The sequence below is a fragment of the Elephas maximus genome, chromosome 15, assembly GCF_024166365.1.
Source record: "Elephas maximus indicus isolate mEleMax1 chromosome 15, mEleMax1 primary haplotype, whole genome shotgun sequence".
Taxonomy (NCBI): domain Eukaryota; kingdom Metazoa; phylum Chordata; class Mammalia; order Proboscidea; family Elephantidae; genus Elephas; species Elephas maximus.
Genome location: NC_064833.1, coordinates 56,295,157 through 56,304,633, shown reverse-complemented (window position 1 = coordinate 56,304,633; position 9,477 = coordinate 56,295,157).

Below are 9,477 nucleotides of genomic sequence, written 5' to 3'. Positions count from 1 at the left end.
CAGACCTATAAAACAAATAATAACATATGTGAGGAAGGTGCTCCTTCATTCAATCAAGTATACAAGACCAAATGAGCCCAAAAGCAAGACGAGAAGGCAAGAAGGGACTGGAAAACTGGACAAATGGACATGAGGAACCCAGAATGAAAGGGGAAGAGTGTTGACACATTGCGGGGATCACAATCGATGTCACAAAACATTTATGTATAAAGTTTTGAATGAGAAACTAATTTGCACTGTAAACTTTCTCCTAAACACAATTAAAAAAAAAAAAGATAGCTAATATAAAACAGAAAAAAAAGTTAATATTTTTTACTGGTGCCTCTACTGTCTAGGATCTACAGTTACTATGTGCAGGAAACAGATTCTTGAATAGCATCAAGCATGCTTAGAGAGGAGTTCCTGGGTGCTGCAAATGGCTAACGTGCTACCCAAAGGTTGGAGGTTCTAGTTCACCCAGAGGTGCCTCGGAAGAAATGTCTGGTGATCTACTTCCAAAATATTGGTAATTGGTTACCCTCTGCAGCACAGTTCTACTCTGACTCACTTGCGGTCTCTGTGAGTGAGAATCACCTATATGGCATCTGGTAATCAGTGTAATTTTATTTTTTACTTAGAGAATGCAGAAATAACAAAGCCTGAGGCAGGAAGAATACATTGAATTTCAGGAACTGTCATCTCGGAGAGTCTCTCTGTCTTTTTTACCCATCATTCTCTCAATTTTAGCAGCCTTCCTCTCTTGGTTGGTAAATGATTACTCTATGGACTTAGTACAAACTCCTATCCGTGGCATTTCTAGTATGACATTGCCATCTTGATCAAATCTACTCATGGGTGCTGTTCTTGCTTCAACAGGGCAAGCAACTTAACATCTTCCGTCATATCCTGACTCCTCCATTGCCGTTTGTTTTATATCTCAGTATGTTTTTCTAACTATACCATGTAATTCACTCTGCCCTGGTGAACATAGAATTATGCAATATTCCTAGGTTTATAAACTTAAATATCTCTCATTTCAGGCCATGTTAGCAGGGACATCTTACGAAACCAGCGTTGGTCATTTTTATTTCTCTATTAGATTATGAAATCATTGAGGGCAAAGAGTGTTTCATGAAAAGTTTATTAACCTGGTAGCATAATACAGTGGCAACACCTCAAATCCTATGAAGTTACTTAATGATATTTATACATGATGCTATGGGGTCACTATGAGTTGACACTGACTTGACAGCAAAGGCTAGGATCACTCTAACTCATTCTAGGAAAGAATATTAAAGTCATTGTCTCTGCTATAAAAATGACCTGACAGGAGTAACTTAATTTTTTCTTTTTTCATCAGGTAGGTAGCTATAATTCTCATGAACTTCCTGTTGGTACCCCAGAATTAACATAATAGTGTTCATAAAATAATTCAATATACCAGGTCACTTAGGAGCAAGTTGTATTTCTAAGGGCTAATGACTTATACTAGTATTTAGGCTTATTGATTTATTCATATAATGTATTGCTTTTTTGACTTTTTGCCTACTAAACTCTATTGTTTGCTGTTTAGATTAAAAACATTTTTTCTCTTGAAATGTTTTCAGAGCATTATGACAATTTCAGAAAAATTAAAGGAAATTTAGCATTAAGAGTTAGTACTGTGTTTTTATAATACATATGTATATATACATATATGTATTTCTTGTGCATCAGGTGGAAGTCTACAGAGCAAATTAGATTCCCATTTGATAGTTTGTAAATAAAGTGTTTCATGGCCTTGGTTTTATTCCCCTCAATGTGTCGGTAGTCTCCCCATTTCCTTTCATCCTGATTTTCTACTCCTTCCTGCCTTCTCAGCTTTGCTTTCGGCCAAATATTGTTCTTCTGATCTCATATAATTGATGGTTCTAAGGTGCACGTTCCTCTCAGGTGTTATTGTTTAGTTTACTGGCCTGTCTATTATTTGCCTGAAAGGTGGTCTCTGGGAATGGCTTCAGTTCCAGTTCAGAAGGATGTCTTAAGGCAATTGTCTCAGGGGTTTCTTCAGTCTCCAACAGACCAGTTAAGTCTGGTCTTTTTTGTGAATTTGATTTTTTGTTCTACATTTTTTTCCTGCTCTGCCCGGGACTCTCTGTTGTGATCCCAGTCAGAATGGTTGGTACTGGTAGCTGTGCCCCATGTAGTTCTTCTAGTCTTGGGGTCGTGTAAACTGTGGCTCATATGGTCCGTCAGTCCTTTGGACTAATTGCTCCCTTGAGTCTTTAGTTTTTTTCACTTTCCTTTGCTCCAGACAGGAAGAGACAAATAGTTGTATCTTAGATGGTTGCTCACAAGCTTTTAAGACCCCAGATGCTATTCACCAGTGTAGAATGCCAAACTTTATCTGTATGAACTGTTGTTGTTGTTGGGTGCCGTCGAGTCTTTTCCGACTCATATCGACCCTATGCACAACAGAACGAAACACTGTCCGGTCCTGAGCCATCCTTATAATGGTTATTATGCTTGAGCTCATTGTTGCAGCCACTGTGTCAATCCACCTCGTTGAGGGTCTTCCTCTTTTCCGCTGACCCTATACTCTGCCAAGCATGATGTCCTTCTCCAGGGACTGATCCCCCCAACAACATGTCCAAAGTATGTAAGATGCAGTGTTGCCATCCTTGCTTCTAAGGAGCATTCTGGTTGTACTTCTTCTAAGACAGATTTGTTCGTTCTTTTGGCAGTCCATGGTATATGCAATATTCTTCGCCAACACCACAATTCAAAGACGTCAACTCTTCTTCGGTCTTCCTTATTCATTGTCCAGCTTTCACATGCATATGATGCAATTGAAAATACCATGGCTTGGGTCAAGCACATCTTATTCTTCAACACTTTAAAGAGGTCCTTTGCAGCAGATTTACCCAATGCAATGCGTCTCTTGATTTCTTGACTGCTGCTCCCATGGCTGTTGATTGTGGATCCAAGTAAAATGAAATCCTTGACAACTTCAATCTTTTCTCCGTTTATCATGATGTTGCTCATTGGTCCAGTTGTGAGGATTTTTGTTTTCTTTATGTTCAGGTGCAGTCCATACTGAAGGCTGTGGTCTTTGATCTTCATTAGTAAGTGCTTCAAGTCCTCTTCACTTTCAGCAAGCAAAGTTGTGTCATCTGCATAACGCAGGTTGATAATGAGTCTTCCTCCAATCCTGATGCCCCATTCTTCTTCATATAGTTCAGCTTCTCATATTATTTGCTCAGCATACAGATTAAATAGGTATGGTGAAAGAATACAACCCTGATGCACACCTTTCCTGTCTTTAAACCAATCAGTATCCCCTTGTTCTGTTCAAACAACTGCCTTTTGATCTATGTACAGGTTCCTCATGAGCACAATTAAGTGTTCTGGAATTCCCATTCTTCACAATGTTATCCACAGTTTGTTATGATTCACACAGTCGAATGCCTTTGCATAGTCAGTAAAACACAGGTAAACATCCTTCTGGTATTCTCTGCCTTCAGCTAGGATCCATCTGACATCGGCAATGATATCCCTGCTTCTATGTCCTCTTCTGAAACCTGCCTGAATTTCTGGCAGTTCCCTGTCGACATACTGCTGCAGCTACTTTTGAATGATCTTCAGCAAAATTTTGCTTGTGTGTGATATTAATGATATTGTTCTATAATCTCCATGTTTGGTTGTATCACTTTTCTTGGGAATAGGCATAAATATGGATCTCTTCCAGTCAGTTGGCCAGGAAGCTGTCTTCCATATTTCTTGGCATAAACGACTGAACACCTCCAGTAATGCATCTGTTTGTTGAAACATCTCAATTGGTATTCCATCATTTCCTGGAGCCTTGTTTTTTGCCAATGCCTTCAGAGCAGTTTGGACTTCTTCCTTCAGTGCCATCGGTTCCTGATCATATACCACCTCTTGAAATGGTTGAATATTGACTAATTGTTTTTGGTATAATGACTCTGTGTATTCCTTCTATCTTCTTTTGATGCTTCCTGAGTCATTTAATATTTTCCCCATGGAATTCTTCACTATTGCAACTGGAGGCTTGAATTTTTTCTTCAGTTCTTTCAGCTTGAGAAACGCCGAACGTGTTCTTCCCTTTTGGTTTTCCATCTCCAGCTCTTTGCACATGTCATTATAATACTTTGCTTTGTCTTTTCAAGCTGTCCTTTGAAATCTTCTGTTCAGTTCTTTTACTTCATCAATTCTTCCTTTTGCTTTAGCTGCTTGACACTCAAAAGCAAGTTTCAGAGTCTCCTCTGGCATCCATCTTGGTCGTTTCTTTCTTTCTTGTCTTTTCAGTGACCTCTTGCTTTCTTCATGGATGATGTCCTTGATGTCATTTCACAACTCACCTGGTCTTCGGTCACTAGTGTTCAGTGCGTCAAATCTATTCTTCAGATGGTCTCTAAATTCAGGTGTGATATACTCAAGGTCTTAGTTTGGCTCTCATGGACTTGCTCTGATTTTCTTCAGTTTCAGTTTGAATTGCATTTGAGCAATTGATGGTCTGTTCCACAGTCAGCCCCTAACCTTGTTCTGACTGATGATATTGAGCTTTTCCATTGTCTCTTTCCACAGATGTAGTCAATTTGATTTCTGTGTGTTCCGTCTGGTGAGATGCATGTGTATAGTTGCCGTTTATGTTGGTGAAAGAAGGTATTCTCAATGAAGAAGTTGTTAGTCTTGCAAAATTCTATCATTTGATCTCCGGCATTGTTTCTATCACTGAGGCCATATTTTCCAACTACTGATCCTTCTTCTTTGTTTCTAACTTTCACATTCCAATCGCCAGTAATTATCAATGCATCTTGATTGCATTTTTGATCAATTTCAGACTGCAGCAGCTGATAAAAATCTTCTATTTCTTCATCTTTGGCCCTAGTGGTTGGTGCGTAAATTTGAAAAATAGTCGTATTAACTGGTCTTCCTTGTAGGCGTATGGATATTATCCTATCACTGACAGCGTTGTACTTCAGGATAGATCTTGAAACATTCTTTTTGACGATGAATGCAACAGCATTCCTCTTCGAGTTGTCATTCCCAGCATAGTAGGCTATATGATTGTCTGATTCAAAATGGCCAATACCAGTCCATTTCAGCTCACTAATGCTCAGGATATTGATGTTTACGCGTTTCATTTCATTTTTGATGATTTCCAAAATTCCTGGATTCATAGATCGTACATTCCAGGTTCCGATTATTAATGGATGTTTGCAGCTGTTTCTTCTCATTATGAGTCGTGCCACATCAGCAAATGAAGGTCCTGAAAGCTTTACTCCATCCATGTCATTAAGATCGACTCTATTTTGAGGAGGCAGCTCTTCCCCAGTCATTTTTTGAGTGCCTTCCATTTTTTTTCCAATCTGGGGGGCTTATTTTCCAGCACTATATCAGTGTTTCTCTGCTATTCATAAGGTTTTCCCTGGCTAATGCTTTTCAGAAGTAGATTGCCAGGTCTTTCTTCCCAGTCTGTCTTAGTCTGGAAGCTCCACTGAAACCTGTCCTCCATGGTCGACCCTGCTGGTATCTGAATACCTGTGGCATAGGTTCCAGTATCACAGCAAGAGGCAAGTCCCCACAGTACGACAAACTGACAGACACATGGGGGCATCTCCTTCTTGTGGGTGCATTTTCAGTTATGTTTGGTATTCTGTTTATGCCATGTATTAGGGCCCCTGGCATTGTCCCTATTATTTCCCCCATGATCTTAATAGTTTTAGGTTTTGTATTTAGGTTTTTGATCAATTTTGAATTAGTTTTTTTTGTATGGTGTGAGGTATGGGTCCTTTTTCATTTTTCTACAGATATATATGCAGTTTTGTTAGCATCATTTGTTGAAGAGACTAACTCTTCCCTGTTCAATGGACTTTGGCCTTTTGTCGAAGATCAGCTGACCATAGGTGGATGGATTTATGTCTGACTTCTCAATTCTGTTCCTTGTGTCTGTCATTGTACCAGTGCCAGGGTGTTTTGATTCCTGTGGCTGTTCTGAGATCAGGTAGTGTGAAGCCTCCTGCTCTGTTTTTCTTCTTCAGTAATGCTTTAATTATCTGGGGCCTCTTTCCTTTCCATATGAAGTTGGTGATTAGTTTTTCCATCTTGTTAAAGAATGATGTTGGAATTTGGATCTGGATGACATTATATTTGTAGATTGCTTTTTTTGGGGGGGTAGTATTGACATTTTCACAATGCTGAGTCTTCCTATCCATGAGCATAGTATGTTTTTCTATTATGTAGGTCTCTTTTGGTTTCTTGTAGTACTGTTTTGTAGTTTTCTTTGTACAGGTCTTTTTTGTCCCTGGTTAGAATTATTTCTGTTTTTATCTTTTTAGAGCTATTGTAAATGGTATTGTTTTCCCAATTTCCTTTTCAAAGTTTTCTTTGTTGGTGTAGAGGAATTCAACTGATTTTTATATGTTGATCTTTTATCCTGCTACTTTGCTGAATCCTTTTATTAGTTCCAGTAGTTTTCTTGTGGGATATTTGAGGTTCCCTATGTATAGTATCATATCATATTGGAACAGGGATAGTTTTACTTCTTCGTTGCCAATTTGTACACCCTTTATTTCCTTTTGTTGCCTTATTGCCTATCTAGGACTTCCAGCACAATGTTAAATAGCAGTGGTGATAAAGGTCGTCCTTGTCTGGTTCCTGTTCTCAAGGGAGGTGTTTTCAGTCTCTCTCCGTTGCGAATAATGCTGTTTTTTTTTTTTTAAATAAATATCCTTTATTATGTTGGGGTGTTACCCTTCTATTCTATTTTTCCAGGAGTTTTTATCAGGAATTGGTGTTGGACTTTATCTAATGCCTTTTCTGGGTCAACTGAGATGATCGTATGATTCTTTTCTTTTGTTCTATTTACATGGTAGATTAAGTTGATTGATTTTCTAATGTTGAAACATCTGTCTATACCTGGTATGAATCCCACTTGATCATGGTGTATTATTTTTTGATATGCTGTTGAATCCTATTGGCTAGAAGTTATTTGAGAATTTTTGCGTTTATACTCATGAGGGATATTGGTCTGTAATTTCCTGTTTTTGCAGTGTCTTTGGCTGACTTTGGTATCAGGGTTACACTAGCTTCATAGAATGAATTTAGGAGTACTCCTTCCTTTTCTATGTTCTGAAATAGTTTGAGTAGTATTGGTGTGAGTTTTTCTCTGAATAGTGGGCAGAATTCTCCAGTGAAACCAACAGGACCAGGGCTTCTTTGGGAGTGGAGAGGGAGGTTTTTTTTTTTAATTGCCTCTCAATCTCTTCTTTTGTTATGGGCCTGTTCAGTTCTTCTACCTCAGTTTGTGTTAGTTTAGGTGGATTGTGTGTTCTAGAAATTTATTCATTTTTCCCTAGATTTTCAAGCTTGTTGGAGTCTAATTTTCCATAAAGTTCTGTTATGATCCTTTTTATTTCAGTTGGTTCTGTTTGAGTGTCTCCCATTTCATTTCTTATATGGGTTATTTGTTCCTCTGCTGCTTTTCTTTTGTTTTGTCAATTTTATTGATCTTTTCAAAGAAACATCTTCTGGTTTTGTTGATTCTATTGTTTTTGTTTTCTATTTCATTTATTTTCTCTCTAATCTTTATTATTTCCTTTCTTCTGGTGACTGTTGGTTTCTTCTGCTGCTCTCTATTTGTTCCAGATATAATGTTTTGATATTTCCCTTTCTTCTTTTTTGATGTGTGCATTTATTGTTATAAATTGTCCCCTGAGCACTGCATTTGATTCTAGGAAATTTTTAAATTTCATCTTTGATTTCTTCTATTACCCAGTGGTTTTAAGTTTCCAAGTATTTTTTTCCTCACTCTTCCCGTTACTGATTTCAACTTTTATAGTGATGTGATCAAAGAAAGTGCTGTGTTCTGGGTTTTATTTTGTGGCTTGTTTTGGGACCTAAAGTTTGGTCTATTCTGGAGAATAATCCCTGTGCATTGTGCAAAAGAATGTATACTTTTCTGCTGTTGCACGGAGTGTTCCGTATGTCTATGAGAGCAAGTAGGTTGACGGTAGCAATTAGATCTTCTGTATTTTTGTTGAGTTTCTTTCTAGTAGTGTGTTGAAGTCTCCTACAATTTACTGTGGAAATGTCTATTGCTCTTTTCAAAGCTGTTAGAGGTTGTTTTATGTACTTCGATGCCCTGTCATTGGATGTGTATGTATTTATTATGGCTATGTCCTCTTGGTGGATTGATCCTTTAATCATTATATAGTGTCCTTCTTTATCTTGTATGATGGATTTTGTCTTAAAGTCTATTTTGTCAGAGATTAATATTGCCACTCCTGCTCTTTTTTGCTTATTGATTGCTTGATATATTTTTTCTGTTCTTTGAGTTTTAATTTATTTTTGCCTCTGTGTCTAAGGTGTGCCTCCCATAGACAGCATATTGATAGGTCATTTTTTTTTTTTTTTTTTAACCCATTCTGTCACTCTCTGGCTCTTTACTGGTGCATTTAAGCCATTTACATTCAGTGTGATTATCAACAGGTATGTGTTTACTGCTGTCATTTTGTTGTTTGTGTGTGTGTGTTGTCAACAATTTTTATGTTGTGTTTAATTTTCTGCACTGATTTCTTTTTGTCTATGGATGTTCTTTTCATTTTTTTTAATTGTCGCTGATTTTGTGGTTATTGGGGCTTTATGTTTTTCTCCTTTTTTATTTTGATGGGTAGGTTTGTTACCTTTCTTTGTGGTTACCTCGAAATTTACCTTTATCTTCCTAAGTTTAAACAGTCTTTTATTTCTTGATATCACCTTGACTTTCTTTCCATATGAACATTCTATAATTACACCATTTATTCCCTCTATTTGTTTTGACATTGTAGCGATCTACGAATTGACTTCTCTGGTTCCCAGTTTTCAGTTTTTTAGCTTTGTTTTGATTTTGGGAATTCTTTATTTGGATTGGTATCTGGTTGATTCTGTCCTATGTCCTAATCTCAGGTTCTTGCTTGATGTTGTTGGTTCTCTGCCTAAGGGATTCCCTTTAATATTTCTTTTAAGATTGGTCCAGTTTTTTTATAAATTCCCTTAATTTCTGTTTATCTGGAAATGTTCTAATTTCTCCACCATATTTGAGAGATAATTTTGCTGGATATATACTTCTTGGTTGGCAATTTTTTTCTCCAAGGTTTTATGTATGTTATCCCCTTGCCTTCTTGCCTGCGTGGTTTCTGCCAAATAATAAGAGTTTAGTCTTATTGGTTTTCCTTTGTAAGTGACTTTTCATTTTTCCTGAGCTGCTTTCAGGGCTCTTTCTTTTTTTAGTTTTGGTAGGTTTGATTACAATATGTCTTGGTAACTTTTTGGGGGGACATCTATCCTGTAAGAGGTTTGCTCATTTTCATCTTTCTTGATATAAGGCAATTTTCTGTCAGCAAATCTTCGACAATTCTCACTGTGTTTTCCATTGCCCCTCCCCGCCTCCTCTGGAACTCCCATCACATGCAGATTTTTCCTCTTGACAGTGTCCCACATAATTCTTAGACTGTCTTC